A 14400-nucleotide genomic window follows, 5' to 3' on the forward strand; every position below is an offset into this window, starting at 1 on the left:
ATGAACCTCTGGGGGTCCCTTCCAGCCCTAAAATTCTATGAATGTTCTGGAGAACTGAACGCTACTTGCCAGCCGCACCTATCAGCCTTTGCAATCTGACTGCTTGCATCAATCGAGAGGCGAAACCTCAGCCGTAATTTGAAGCAGCGTTCCAGTGTGGCTCATTATGAGTGGCAGGCACGGTGCAAAGTTTGCAGAGCTCAGGCCCCTTTGAGGTTTAGGCTGCAAAAAACTCCAGTGAAACCACAAGAAAGGCCGAGGGTGCATAATTGAGCAGGTGGAACAAATTTGTTAAATCTGTTATTAAGGGAGGGGGGGTACAGCAACTTGCTTTCAAGCAGTAAATCAATCCGTGGCTCGTTGTTCCTTCAGTTGCAGGAGGACTGCGAGGAGTCTAAAAATATCAACAAATGGCAAGCAAAAATCCCTAAAGAACTGCTTCGAATTAGCGCCCCAAGGTTGCCAGGGCTGGTGACGCGGCACAGTTCAAAGCGTATTGAGACATCTCTCACGACACAGATGTTGATGGTGAGAGTCGATGTGCAGAATTAGCTTGGGCTTCAGATAAATGAAATGTAACTGTGGCTTGTGGACCCAGCCAGGAGTCATAGGTCTCATTTATGCTATATCTGCACCAGAAACTGATAACTTGTTCAGTAACTGTTTCATTACCATCAGCGCTTAGTTAAATTATGGAACTATCTCCTGCAGGAGGCAGTGATGGCCACAAACCTAGATGGCTTTAAAAGAGGACTAGACAAATGCATGGAGGGCTCGGCTATTGATGGCTATTAGCCATGGTGGCTATGCTGCTCCTCCGTGGTCTGAAGCAGCAATGCTTCTGAATACCACTTGCTGGAAACTGCAGGAGCAGAGAGTTCTCCTTGTCCTTGAATCCTGCTTGTGGGTTTTCCCTACTAGGCATCTGGTCAGTCACTGTGAGAAGAGGATACTGGATTGGATGGTTCCCCATACCTGATCCTGCAGGTATGAATGATGCCAAATAACCTCTCTTGCAAGAAGCCTGAGCTCATTTTGAGCTTTAGCCCGCCGAATATTCACCCTACAACTTTTGGCTCCTTGTGTATACTCCTTCTTTGTGATTTCAACTTTCTTAAATTTCTTATACATGCCCTTTTTAAATCTCAACTCATCTTTAAGCTCCTTATGCAGCTATTACTGGTTTATTTAGATGCCTCCCACTTTTCTTGTTGAAATTGCCTGCATTTGGGCATTCAGTATTTCAGCTTCAATAAACTACCATCCATCTTGGACTGTCCTTTGGATTGGATTGGCGCTTTTTAAACAGACATAGGAATGTACTTATGTCATGCATTCTTAAGCTGTGATACCTGCAGTGCAAGGAGTTGGACTAGATGATCCTTGGTGTCCCTTCCAACACTACAATCGTAGGATTCTATTCTATGAGCTGTTTACAACTGCTATAGAGTGTGAAACATTGGGCTTCTTTTCTGGAAGGGGGAATAGAATGTATTTTGTACATTTCATCTTAGCTGAGTTGCTTGAGCATCCAAGGGGCAAAATTTTAGAAGCTGTTGCTTAAATGAATTCCATTCACATCAACTTGTTCTTTGGCTGTGAAGTTGCTTTTCTTTTTGGTTTGCTGTTTTTCATCTCTGAATCGTTTTCTTCTTCTTCATTCCTCTAATCCCTTAAATTGTTTATCTAAGATTTTTCTAGATTTGCAAATACCATCCTCTTTAGTAAGCGGTACAAGGAATGGCTAATGTAGATAATATCATGTTTCTGGCTTCGCCGTCTTCCTATGATGGAAAGCCTAGAAACTAAAAAATAAAAGTTGTGGAGCCTGCTCCGGTCTCATGTTTGCTGGAATCCCTAGGAGGAGCAGAATGAAGTTGTTGTGGATTGCAGATTCTGTTTGCTCTGTCCAACAGGCCACTTCAACAATACCCCTATGAAGAAAGGTTGCACCCTATAGGACTTTTTAGTTTTGAGAAAAGGTGAGAAAGAGGCAATGTGATATAAAATTGGCATGGAGAAAGTGGATAGAGGAAATTTTTTCTCCCTCTCTTGAAAGATAATCGGGGTTCTGCAGGCAACACTGGCCTCTGACCCTCTTTCCTTCCCTCCCTCCTCTGATACCCTCTCGTGTCCCTGCCTCCCAAAGGCTTTTGCGGCTGTTTGCCTCAGGTTCATCTTTGCTCATCTCCATCAGGCTCCTAAGTCTGGGGGCATCCTTCTTCCAGGCCTCTGAGAGGCGACATGAGGCACCTCTCCTTGGAGTGGGGTGGGGTGCTGCCCAGAGGACTCCCAATGAGAGAGGAGGCGAGGCTGAGGGAACGCTTCACAAGAGAGGGTATTCAAAAAGGGGTGAGGGGCTGCCCTCAGTACAGACAAGGGGTGACATAATTGGGCTTCTGAGCCCCACAGGGGAGTCACAGAAAGAATGTAGTTGGTCGAGGGAGCTGTGGACTCAAAAAGGTTGAAAACCTCTGATTTGACAAATCCATTGAGAAAGAGGGTTATTAATGGCTTTTAGCCACAATGGTTATGTTCTACCCAGAAAATGCTCATTAATGGTTCCTCAACATCCTGGAAAAAAGAAACAAGTGGGGTACTGTCCTGCCCCTGTTGTTGTTCAACATCACTATAAACAACTTGGATGTAGAAATTGAGATGCTCATCAAATTTGCAGATAACACCAAACTAAGAGGGGTAGCTAATGCCTCAGAAAACAGAACTGGGATTCAATATGACTTTAACAAATTGGAGAACTGGGTTCCAACTAACAAAATGAATTTCAATAGGGACAAATGTCAGGTTCTACACTTAGTCAGGAAAAGCCAGGTGCACAAAAATAAGTTGGGGGACACCTTGCTTTGCAGTAGTACATGAGAAAACTATCTGGGTTCTTAGTAGACCACAAGCTTAACATAAGCCAACAGTGTGATGCAGAAAAAGTGAATGCTATTCTAGGCTGCATCAACAGAAATAATAGGCTGCATCAAGGGAAGTAAAAGTCCCACTCTGTTCTGCCCTGGTCAGATAACGCCTGGAGTCCTGTGTCTATTTCTGAGCGCTAAAGTTTAAGAATGGCATTGACAAGCTGAAGTGTATACAGAAGAGGGCAACCAAGATGATTGAGGGTCTGGAAATCAGTCCTTATGAGGAACAGTTGAGGGTTAGCCTGGGAAAGAGGAATCTGGGAGGAGATATGATAGCCATTTTCAATTCTGTAAAGGGCTTTCACATGCAAGTTGGAGCAAGCCTGCTTTCTCCTGCTCCGGATTTTAGGACCCAAACTAATAGGCTTCAAGTTACAAGAAAGAAGATTCCGACCTAAACATCAGGAAGAACTTTCTGATGGTTATGAGCTACTCGACAGTGGAACGGACTCTCCACCATTGGAGGTTTTAAAGCCAAGGTTGGAAAGCCCCCTGCATTGCAGGGGGTTGACTAGATGGCCCTCTGTCTCCCTTCCAATTCTACAATTCTATGATTATACCTCCACAGTCTGAGGCGGCATTGCTTCTGCATGCCTGTTGCTGGAAGGCACTGGAGGGTAGAGTTCTGCTTGCAAGCTTCCCATTGGGGCATCTGGTTGACCACTGTGAGGACAGGACACTGGCACTAGATGTGCTTATGGAATCTCCAAGTCCAGCAGCAGCCTATTTCATTTCCTAGTCTCTTAGGGTTATTTGGCCACTGAGTGAACAGGATGCTGAACTGGATGAAACATTGGCCTCATCCAGCAGGGTTCTTCTTACTTTCTTATGTTCTCTGTGTCTTGGTTTGTTAAGAGAAAAAGCTCCTGCAAGCATCCAGAGGAATCACTCCTCCTCAGATAAGCTGCTCCACATCTTTATTTTGGGTTTTCTTGGGCCATGGGATTTCAAAAGGGAATCGTTTTATAGCCCCACAACTGAACTCAATTGCGGAGTCAGAGACCTTTAATGGGATTTTCCTTTTATCACTAGCAAAGTTTTTACGGGAAATTAATTTTTCTCTAGCGACTTATTATGCAGAGTTGCTCTTTAATGCAGACAGCTGTCACCCAGCTGTGAGCCATCTGGAGTGCAGAGTGAGGAAACATCTGGATGCTTTAAGTCTGTTCGATGCTTTAGTGCTTAACTGGCTCATACTCCGTGTCTTATGGCACAAAAGCTTGTCCAACACTCTGCTTGCTTGTCTGACACGAAGGAAGTAGAGCTTTTAACATAGAATCATGGAATTGTAGAGTTGGAACAATCTCCCAAGGGCCATCTAATCTAATCACCTGCTAGGCAGGAATCACAGTCAGAGAATCACAGATTCATCATTCAGTTATAGACCGGGAAGGTCTATAATGGATCATCCAGTCCAACCCCCTGCAATGCCAGAGCTCAGTGGACTAGCTTTAGGGAAGGAACATCAATGACAGCTTGCAAAGTGAGGAGTGGGGACCTTCCCCTTGCATCAGTTGAAGAGAACTGCAGCTTAATTGAGTTCTCCATATATAGTTGATTGAAACTGGGGTCTCTGTTGGGTTTCAGTTACAGAGTCTTCCAGGTCCAACTTGGATGGCGTTAGAAAAGGAGGTTAGATACATTCGTGTTCAATAATACTATCCATGACTGCTTCTCATGCTTATCACAGAATCATAGAATTTTAGAGTTGGAAAGGGACATCAAGGGTCGTCTAGACCAACTACCTGCAATGCAGGGCTCACAGCCAAGGAATCGCTGAGGAGCGGCCATTCAACCTCTGCTTTAAGACCACTAATGAAGGAGAGTCCATTATATTCTACCGGAGACAACAATACTCTGAATATCAGATGCTGGCAATTACAGACAGGGCAAGTCACTGTGGCTCTCAGCTCTTGCTTGGGCGCTTCCCTCTGTGGCACCCAGCTGGCCACTATAAGAACAGGATGCTGAACTCAGGCAGGCCTCTGGTCTGCAGCAGCTTGCTTGTTTATTACATTTTAAAAAACATTTTTCATTCGAGGAACTCAGAAGTGGTGGACATGGTTCTCCAACTCCCCCTATTATCCTCACAACAACACAGAGATGGATTGGGGTGGGGGGCATTGACTGCCCCTTGGTCACACAGAAACACTAACCACTACATACTGGCTTGTTTCCTTCCTTCTCATTTAAACACTGCTTTCAGTTTTCCCACAATAGTCTGGTTCGTCTCTGTGACAAAAGAATGCTGGACTAGATTGACCATTGTTGGCCTAAACCAACAGACAGGTTCTTCTTATGGAACCTCCAAGGTCCAGAAGCAGTTTTAGATCTGGGAGCTGCTGGGGAACCCCGAGGGAAACTAGACCTTTCCAAATGGGACCTTGAGTCAATCATTGGGCCCCACTCAATAAGCCTTGTTTTTGCTGTTCCAGACACTAGCAGGCTGAGACTCCGTGCCACAACAGGGTGAATTCGATGAGAGATCTGAAGCAAGCTCAGACTTGGCATGCGGGACTGGATCTGGATTGCAACCCTTAGATTTGCCAGAAAGAGTCTTAGACATAGCCGCGGGCAAATGGGCTTAACAAACAACACTCCTGTATCCCGCGCAAAGAGCTCAACTAAACGTTGAGGTTCACGCATCTAAGAACATAAGAAGAGTTCTCTTGGATCAGGTCAGTGGCCCACCTAGTCCAGCATCATCATCTCTCAGTGGCCTAAGAATTGAGACAGACTGCCCCTGCACTTGGAGGTTCCATACAAAAACAGGAAGACCCTGGTTGTTGGATCAGGCTAATGGTTCATCCAGCTCAGCATCCTGTTCTCTCAGTGGACAACCAGAGACCCTTCATGGGGAACCCACAAGCAGGACCTGAGCACAAGAGCAGCACTCTCCCCTCCAGCATGGGGATTCAGAAGCATTGCTGCCTCTGACCATGGAAGCAAAGCAGACCTATCATGGCTAGAAGTTATTTATAGCCCTGTCTTCTTCCATGAATTTGCCTAATCCTTTTCTAAAGCTGTCTTGGTTTGTGGCCATTACTGCCTCTTGTAGGAATGAGTTCCATAGATTTACTTAGAAGGACTTCCTTTCATCTGCTCTGAAAATATCAACATTCAGCTTCATTGAATGTCCACAAGTTCTGGTTTTATGACAGAGGGAGGAAAGCTTTTATCTCTTCCCTTTTTCCATCTACTTTAAAGAGTGGGCTAAGTCTGTGTAACAAGTTTATAAAATTATGCATCGTATGGAGAAAGGTGATGGAGAAAAGTTCAGTTGGCCACTGTGAGAACAGGATGCTGGACTAGGTGGGCCACTGGCCTGATCCAGGAGGACTCTTCTGATGCTCTCATGGAACCTCCAGGCTCAGAGGCAGTCTGTCTAGATTCCTAAGTTTTTAAGGGCATTTGACCAATGTGAGAACAGAATGCTGGACTAGATGGGACATTGGTCTGATGCAGCAGGCTCTTTGTATATTCTTACATTCCATGTTAGCAAGTTATTATCTTCAGGTCTCAAAAACTTTTGCTTGTTAGGTTAACAGAAAAGAATGGTGATGTTTTTAAAAAAGTAACAGGACTATTGAGTCAAGAATGTCATTGGCCACCAGCCTGCCTTTGGGGTAGGCTGGCTGGCTGGAGAAGCAAGTGGAGAATGAGAAGGACTCTCCAGTTAGAGCTTGGATCAAATGGAGCTTGAAACGCTGATCCTAAGTAGGCATGCCAGTTTCTGTAAAATGAATGATTAAACTGTAGAGTTGGAAGGAATCCCCAAGTTTCATGTAGCCCAACATCCTGCAATTCAGGAATCACAGCCTAAGAATCCCTGACAGGTGGCCATCCAACCTCTGTTTAAAAACTTCCAATGAATAATATAATCATAGAGTTGGAAGGGACCCAAAGGGTTATCTACTCCCAACTCACTGCAGACGGTTTGGACTGGAGGCCCAGTCTAGTGGTGGTGGGGTGCTTGGTGGGGGTAATGTTCTACTGAGCTAACATCAGGGCTGGCTTGGGATCGGTGTGCAAGCCTTTTGCTTCCTTGGTTAGTGTGGCTCTTCCTCCTTAATGCTCATATTGTTTGCATCGGTCCTGGAAAACAGGCTGGATGAGGAACGTTTGAGGAAGTTGGGGATGTTTAGCCTGGAGAAGAGGAGATGATTGAGAGGGGATATGAGAGCCATCTTCATATATATGAAGGGCTGTGATTCTATGAATTAGTAAAGTTGAAGTAGCTTTGTGGCTGAGTCCCGTGTTCCTGAGTTGTTGGCATTTGTCTGTCTCCAGAGACAATGGAGTGCACCGCTGGGGGTAAAGCCAAACTGCTGCAGAGTGTGCATGTGAAATTAAGGCCTCTCTGTGAAAACCTTCCTTCTGGCAATGAAACAAAGGGGGGTTTGGCGGCCGCCATATATTTCATCTGCATCTGAAAGCAGTCGCTGATATAGATCAGCAGAGCCCTGTTTACTGCCAAGGCACAGGAAGCGTTATCTGTGTCAAGGAAGTTTACCCACTGAGATCGGTAAAGGAAAAAAGAGTGTGATAGATAAAAAGTTTTTTTAAACGAGATTAATTGAATGAATCACTGGGTTTGTTGAACACCCTGCCTAAGAAGAAAAGGTGAGCAAGAGGCAACATGATAGACGTTTACAAAATGATCCATGGCCTGGAGAAGGATGATAGAGAGCAATTTCCTCCCCTCTCAATAACACTAGAACTCATGGACATCCCATGAAGCTGAATGTTGGAAGATTCAGGACAGACAAAAGGAAAGACTTATTGACACAGTGCATATTTAAAATGTGGAACTCCTTCCCTCAGGAGGCAGTGATGGCTACCAACTTCGATAGCTTTAAAAGAGGATTTGACAAATTCATGGAGGAGAGGGCTGTTGATGGCTACTAGCCAGAATGGCTATGCTCTACCTCCACTGTTAGAGGCAGTAATGCTTTTGAATAGAATTTGCTGGAAACTATAGGAGGGGAGAGTGCTCTTGTGTTTGAGTCCTACTTACTGGTTTCCCTTTGGGGCATTTGGTTGGCCACTTTGAGAACAGGATACTAGAGCAGAAAGGCCATTGCTTTGTGTTCTTAAGAGATCTTAAAAAACTGACATGTGACTGGACATCTCCAGAAGGTTCTTTCTGAGGTCTGGGCAGACAAGAGTCCCATATCTGTAAGTGTACAGAGGACCACTTGGACAATAAAAGTAAGCATGTCCAAAACAACAACAACAACAACACCACACCCTGTCACTCTCCTATCAGGTTTATCCTGGTGACCAGAATGTGAACTTCTAAGAATGTCAGAAGAGCCATTCCAGATCCAGCAAAGGGCCAGCCTAGTCCAGTCTCCTCTTCTCATAGTGGCCAACCAGATGCCCCAACAGGAACCCCTGCTAGCAGGATCTGAACACAAGATCCCTCTCACCTCCTCTGGTTTCCAGCAACTGACATTCAGAATCTTTGCTTCTTCTGACTGTTGAGGCAGAACATAGCCATTATGGCTAGTAGCCATCAGTAGCTCTCTCCTTCACAAATCTGATCTTGTTTTAAAGCCATCCAAGTTGGTGGCCGTCACAGCCTCCCTTTGGGTCCCTCCGAACACTACAATTCTATGATTCTATTATTCATTAGAGGTTTTTAAACAGCTTAGGTGGCCACCTATCAGGGATGCTTTAGCTGCGATTCTTGCATTGCAGGGGGTTAGACTAGATGACCCTTGGGGTCACTTCCAACTCTACAGTTCTATGATTCTATGTCTTAATCTCTGCGTTTGGCACAGCTGTACCCTGCACTGAAGGCAACAGCCTGAACAAACAAGCTACTCCTAGTTGAGCCCCGTTCATGTTCGGGCAAACGCCATTCTTCCCTCCTCTGTTTTTACAACACATATTATAATATATATTTGGAGCAGTGATGTGATCTGGCAGCATAAATTCAGTTGATGCCTTAATTACCACCTCTGAAGGATGTAATCTGCGTTTTTTAATGCGCTACAAGGAACAGCCGTGTTTGGGAAGAAAAGGTGTTGTTAAGTCAGTTGTTGTCAACAGCCTCAGGAGTGATTTGGCTACCCGGCGCACCACGGGCAGAAGCTTAATGGACACAATCCACTGCCCTTGGGCATGTTTATGTTGCCTCCTGTTGGTGCTGGCAAAGCACACACACACCCCATGGTCCAATGTAGTGGGAAATGAATTGATATATACATGGATAGATAGCTTCAGAAGGCAGTAAAAAGAAAGCATTAAAACAGTGTTTGAGGGCGGGCAATATTGTAAAAAAGAGAAAGCCTAGAACAACTTTAGCAATGTGTCCTGCCAGGCAAAGAGCTCATAAATGAACTCTGATTCCCACTGCTGTTAAGGGCGGAGCTCCCTGCCTGGTGATATGGATACCTGGCATCAGGCCTGTGCAAAGTTTGTCTGAGTCCTGGAGCGGGCCGCCCCTCCCACCCCCCGCACGGGCCTGCCTGGCATCTAAAGAAAAATGTATGTGTACATGTGTGCTTGATTTTTTAAAAAATTGTCCACATGAAAAGGATCTGGGGGTCAACAGCGTGATGCAGCAACAGAAAAGGCTAATGTGATTCTAGGCTTCAACAACAGAAGTCAAGTGTCACATTAAGGGGAAGTCATAATATCACTCTATTGGTTAGGCTCCACTTGAAGTCCTGGGCCCAGTTATCGGGGCTCCAGTTTAAGAAGGATATTGACAAGCTGGAAGGTGAGCAGAGGAGGACAAGAGGATGGATCTGGAAACCCAGCCTTGTGAACAGTGGTTGAGGGAGTTGTTGTTGCTAACATTTGTAACAACAACAACAACTCTGTAGATCTCAGGGTGGTTCACAACATACAGTTACAATATAAAACCCCCCACTAAATATAAGAACAAAACCAATAATCCCCGTTCCCATGATACATTTAAAAGGGCATTGTATCTTTGTATGTCAATCAGCCAAAGGCCTGGTTGAAGAGGAACCTGGCGCTTAAAGGTGTATAATGAAGGCACCAGCTGAACCTCCCCAGGGAGAGCATTTCACAAACGGAGCCACTGCAGAAAAGGCCCATTTTCACATTACCAACGTCCGGACCTCTTGTGGAGGAGGCACACAAAGGAGGGCCTCGGAGGATGATCTCGGTGTGCTGCTCAGCTAAGAAAACAAAGTCCAGAGTTTGGCCTGTCACATGCGTTGGGCCAGTGACATGTTGGGACAGCCCCATGGGCGTCGTGCCAGCCATGAAGTCCTGAGCCATCCTACAGCCAGTCACCTTGGCATGGATGTTGAAGTGCCCCAGGACCAGAAGTCTGGAAGTCCTCAACACTGCCTTTGAGAACAGCTCTGTCAGTTCAGACAGGGAGACTTCTGGGCAGCAAGTTGGGCAGTAAAGCATCCCTAATCTGTTCCAATTGCCCAATGCCAGGAACACATATTCTAGATCCAGCCCCCCCCCCCCATGGGACAGAGAGCCTGGAGAGAGAGGGAATTTCTACAGCAATTCCCCTCCCTGACCCTCATCTGCCCTGATGCTGCACTGAGTACCCAGGTGGGCACAACTGGGTGAGACCGACTGCATCCTGCTCACCCACCCAGGCCTCAGTGATACAGACCAGATCGGCCTCCTCCACAATGAGATCAAGGAAGAGGGAGGTCTTACTCCAAGCTGACCTGACACTCAGCAACAGCATCCGTTTAGCCTGGAGGAGACTGAGAGGTGCTGTGAGAGGGCCCCAAGAGGACTAGAATTTTATGTTTAGGAGAAGGACCAGTATCTGCACTGCATGCAGAAGGTCCCAGGTTCAATCCCTGCTGGCAGCATCTCCTGGTAGGGCCGGGATAGAAAACATTGTCTGAAACCCTGGAGAGGAGCTGCTGCCAATCATTGTAAACATCACTGAGTTAGATGGGTCTACATTTTGACTTGGGAACAGGTAGCTTTCTGTGTTCCTAATAGCTTTATACTTTGTGCTGCAGGGTTTTTTTATGGGGGTGGGCTAAAAAAATCTGCCAGGTGTTTTATTCCATAAGAGTTCTCCATGAAGCTGGTCTGTGTTTGGGTGACCTCAGGCTATGGTTTCCAAAGAGTTCCTGTTTTGTTTGTCCACCATCTCATAATATTAATAGATCAGGTGCTCCATAGAGGACTCTTGCTTGTCATTGCAGGGCTGTTCCTTTTGTTCTTTTCTGGTAACAAAGACTTGACCCGCTTGCTAGTAGGTGTGAGTCAGCCTTTATGTTACTCCCCTCCACACCCTGAATTGAAAAAGTCCCTAAACTTTGCTAGTTGCAGGACATCTGGGACTCTGGTTGGCCACTGTGAGAAGAGGTTATGGGACTGGCTGGGCCAATGGCCTGATCCAGCAGGCTCTTCTAATGTTATTCTGCTCTTGTACTCAGATACTGCTTGAGTGTTTCCCACTGGGGCACCTGACTGACCACTTTGAGAACAGGAGGCTGGGCTAGATGGGTCACCAGCCTGATGCAGCAGGTGGTTCTTATCTTCTGATGTTCATAACATGCAACTGGTTAATTTGATTTCATTTATTATATTTCTGTGCCGCTTTTCATTCAAATGAATTCCAAAGCGGCTTACAAACAATAAATAACAATGACATAATACTGTAGCCTAAATACAGCCTAAACCATAAAGAATAATGAACAAACAATCAGTGGAAACAATTACAGTCTGTAAAACAGTTAGCAAAGTAACAATTAAAAAAATAAGTTAAACATCACACTTGAAGCAAAAGTCATATGACTAACAAATCAATACAGCATTTATAATCTATAAAACAATATTAACAACATCAGCAAAGTAGCCACCAAAAAATGAACTTGTTAAGTTCATACACACACACACTCCATACCCCCTTGACTCATAATCCGTCACTCTGTTCAGCTTCTTAAAAAAACCACACACACACACACACACACACACACACTGCTCGGGGCAGCAACTTCCTTCTGAAGGTTCCTTCCTTGGGCTGGAGGTAGGGCAGCACAGGTGGCAAACAGAATCTTTCTCCCCTCACAGTTCTTCCTCTGGAATCAGCTCCCTTAAGAAGACTCCTGGGTAATGCAGGTGGAAAGAGCCATTACCTGCTTTCCCCTCACCACTGTACTTGGCCAGTTGTGATAATAGGATGCTGAATTATGTGGGTCACTGGCCTGATCAATAAGGTTCTTCTTATGTTCTAAGGCTAGCTTATTTTTATTGTTTTATACAATGTTCTGTTGACAGGAGGGGAAGAGGGCTCTTGTGCTCAGATCCTCCTTGCTGACTTCCCACAGACACCTGGTTGGCCACTGTGAGAACTGGATGCTGGACTAGATGGGCCGCTGGCCGATCCAGCAGGTTCTTCTTATCTTCATGCTGATCTTCCAAAGCAGCATTGTCTGGTCCTGATGTTGACGCTGGTGGGACCCATCTCGCTGCACAGCAGATGCTGCAATTTCAGGGGCAGGAAGGTTTGCTACTGAGGGGCACCCCTGGGGTGCATCGACTGTGTCTCTCGGGAAGAGATCTGGGTTCTCTTCTTGCAAATCTTCCAAGAGTCCAGTGAAAGTGTTGCCCCTGGCAACTTCTTCATTCCACTGGGATGGTGGAGTTGTGATTGCTGCCCATTGCAAACAGCTATCACACCACTTACTCGTCAAAGTTTTCTGGGTGTAATTGTTTCCTTGTGTATGGTTGCTACCCTGTCCTCTGCCACAATAATAATGCTGCAACAACCATCCAATCTGTTCTCTATTATGTAAAGTGAAAGACAAATTCTGGATCATGGTGACCTTGAAAGCTGCTATTCTTTTGTTACTTATTACAGCATAAGGTTGTACATTACCATTGAACTTCTGATTCAAAACGTTTTTTAAAAATACAGTGGTACCTCGCAAGACGAATGCCTCGCAAGACGAAAAACGCACAAGACGAAAGAGTTTTCCGTTTTTTGAGTCGTTCTGCAAGACGAATTTCCCTATGGGCTTGCTTCGCAAGACGAAACGTCTTGCGAGTTCTTGCGAGTTTGTTTCCTTTTTCTTTAAGCTGCTAATAGCCGTGCTTCGCAAGACGAAAAAACCGCAAGACGAAGAGACTCGCGGAACGGATTAATTTCGTCTTGCGAGGGAGACTTCCGGGTTGGCGCCATCGTCGAATGGCGGACTCCCTCCGAGCTCCGGAGGGAGTCTGCTCGGCAGGGGCTGGGTCCTACCGCGCCGGCGACGCGGGGACCCTTAGAAACCACGGGAACGGATCCCGTGGACATGGTGACTCGGCTGGCACCGTTATCGCTCTCCCGGCTTGTGAAAGAGCCTTTTTAAAGGCTACGGATCGGGCGCCGGGGAGTAGCGTGGTGCTTTGAGTCCTCCGCTTCCCCTGCCGGGCGCAGCCGCATGCCATTCGGCGGAGAGCGCTGGCTTCTTCCAAAGGAAATTCGGACAATTGATCAACAACCCGTGAGTAATTGGGCAACCGGGTTTAAAAGGAGGAAAAAAGAAATTTTTTTCCGGATATGGCACGAGCGGGAGGGGATCCAAAAAAGGAAGTCAGTCCCCTCCCTGATTGTAAACATGCTAAAACAAGGACTGAGAAACCAAGATCTATTCAGAAGCTTATTGATGATAAAAATTACCAACTCCACGATGTGAATTATAAGAACTGTGCTGGAGGAGAGGAGTCGAGGGTGAGGAAAAAGCAACCCCCCCCCTGGGAACCGGGGCGATTCGGACAGCCTGGCGAAGAGAGATGGAGATTTTGACAGCTGTCAAAGGAGCTGTCAAAACTGGAAATTATAAAGAGGACTTTGCTACAAGTTCTTTGCTGGTTAATTTTGTTACAATTTGATATAAATATGGATATAAACTGTTGGGAAAAAGAAACAACAAATTGACTTTTGGATTAGAGGATACAAAGTTATTGTAATCCCTCTAGAGGGGATTCGGGACATTACAAGTGTCGTATGTGGAAAACTACTCTGGGATGTGCAAAGGTCTTATCTCCTGGGAAAGCTGCAGAACTGAAATATTATTTTGTCTACAGAGGTGACTATAACACAATAGAATCTTCTATTGAAGCAAGAAAGGAACTGGACGTAAGTCTGTGTCCCTGAATAACAAACCTCTGTAGAGACGTTAAATTTTGGAACAAGAATGTTTTGACAGCTGAACAAGACAGAAACCTGAGAAACCAAGAAATAAAAGAGTAGATGACTGAATACGACACGGAAAGAATAATGGGAGGAGCAACAAAAGATTAAAGAAAATTAAAGGCCTCTATTAGATTGGATTTTCGAAGTTAAACATCATTAAGACAACCAAATCCGAAGAAAACAGCATGATGGACTGAGATAAATTTGGCTGTGGACTTAAGATCTCCAGGCCGACAACATACAGACAAATGGACATGGGGAATCAAAACCGGGGAAGGGAGGGGGAACATTAGAATCCAAAGGCTTTGTAACCAACTTTTTGAA

At 45.6% G+C, this 14400-nt stretch overlaps 1 protein-coding gene across 1 annotated transcript in view; it reads left to right on the plus strand.

The window, feature by feature from the left end:
• EDA (ectodysplasin A) overlaps positions 1–14400 on the plus strand; it is a 50179-nt gene that overhangs the window by 11666 nt on the left and 24113 nt on the right. The window lies entirely within an intron of this gene.

The sequence above is a fragment of the Podarcis vaucheri genome, assembly GCF_965113315.1.
Source record: "Podarcis vaucheri genome assembly, chromosome: Z".
NCBI classification, from domain to species: domain Eukaryota; kingdom Metazoa; phylum Chordata; class Lepidosauria; order Squamata; family Lacertidae; genus Podarcis; species Podarcis vaucheri.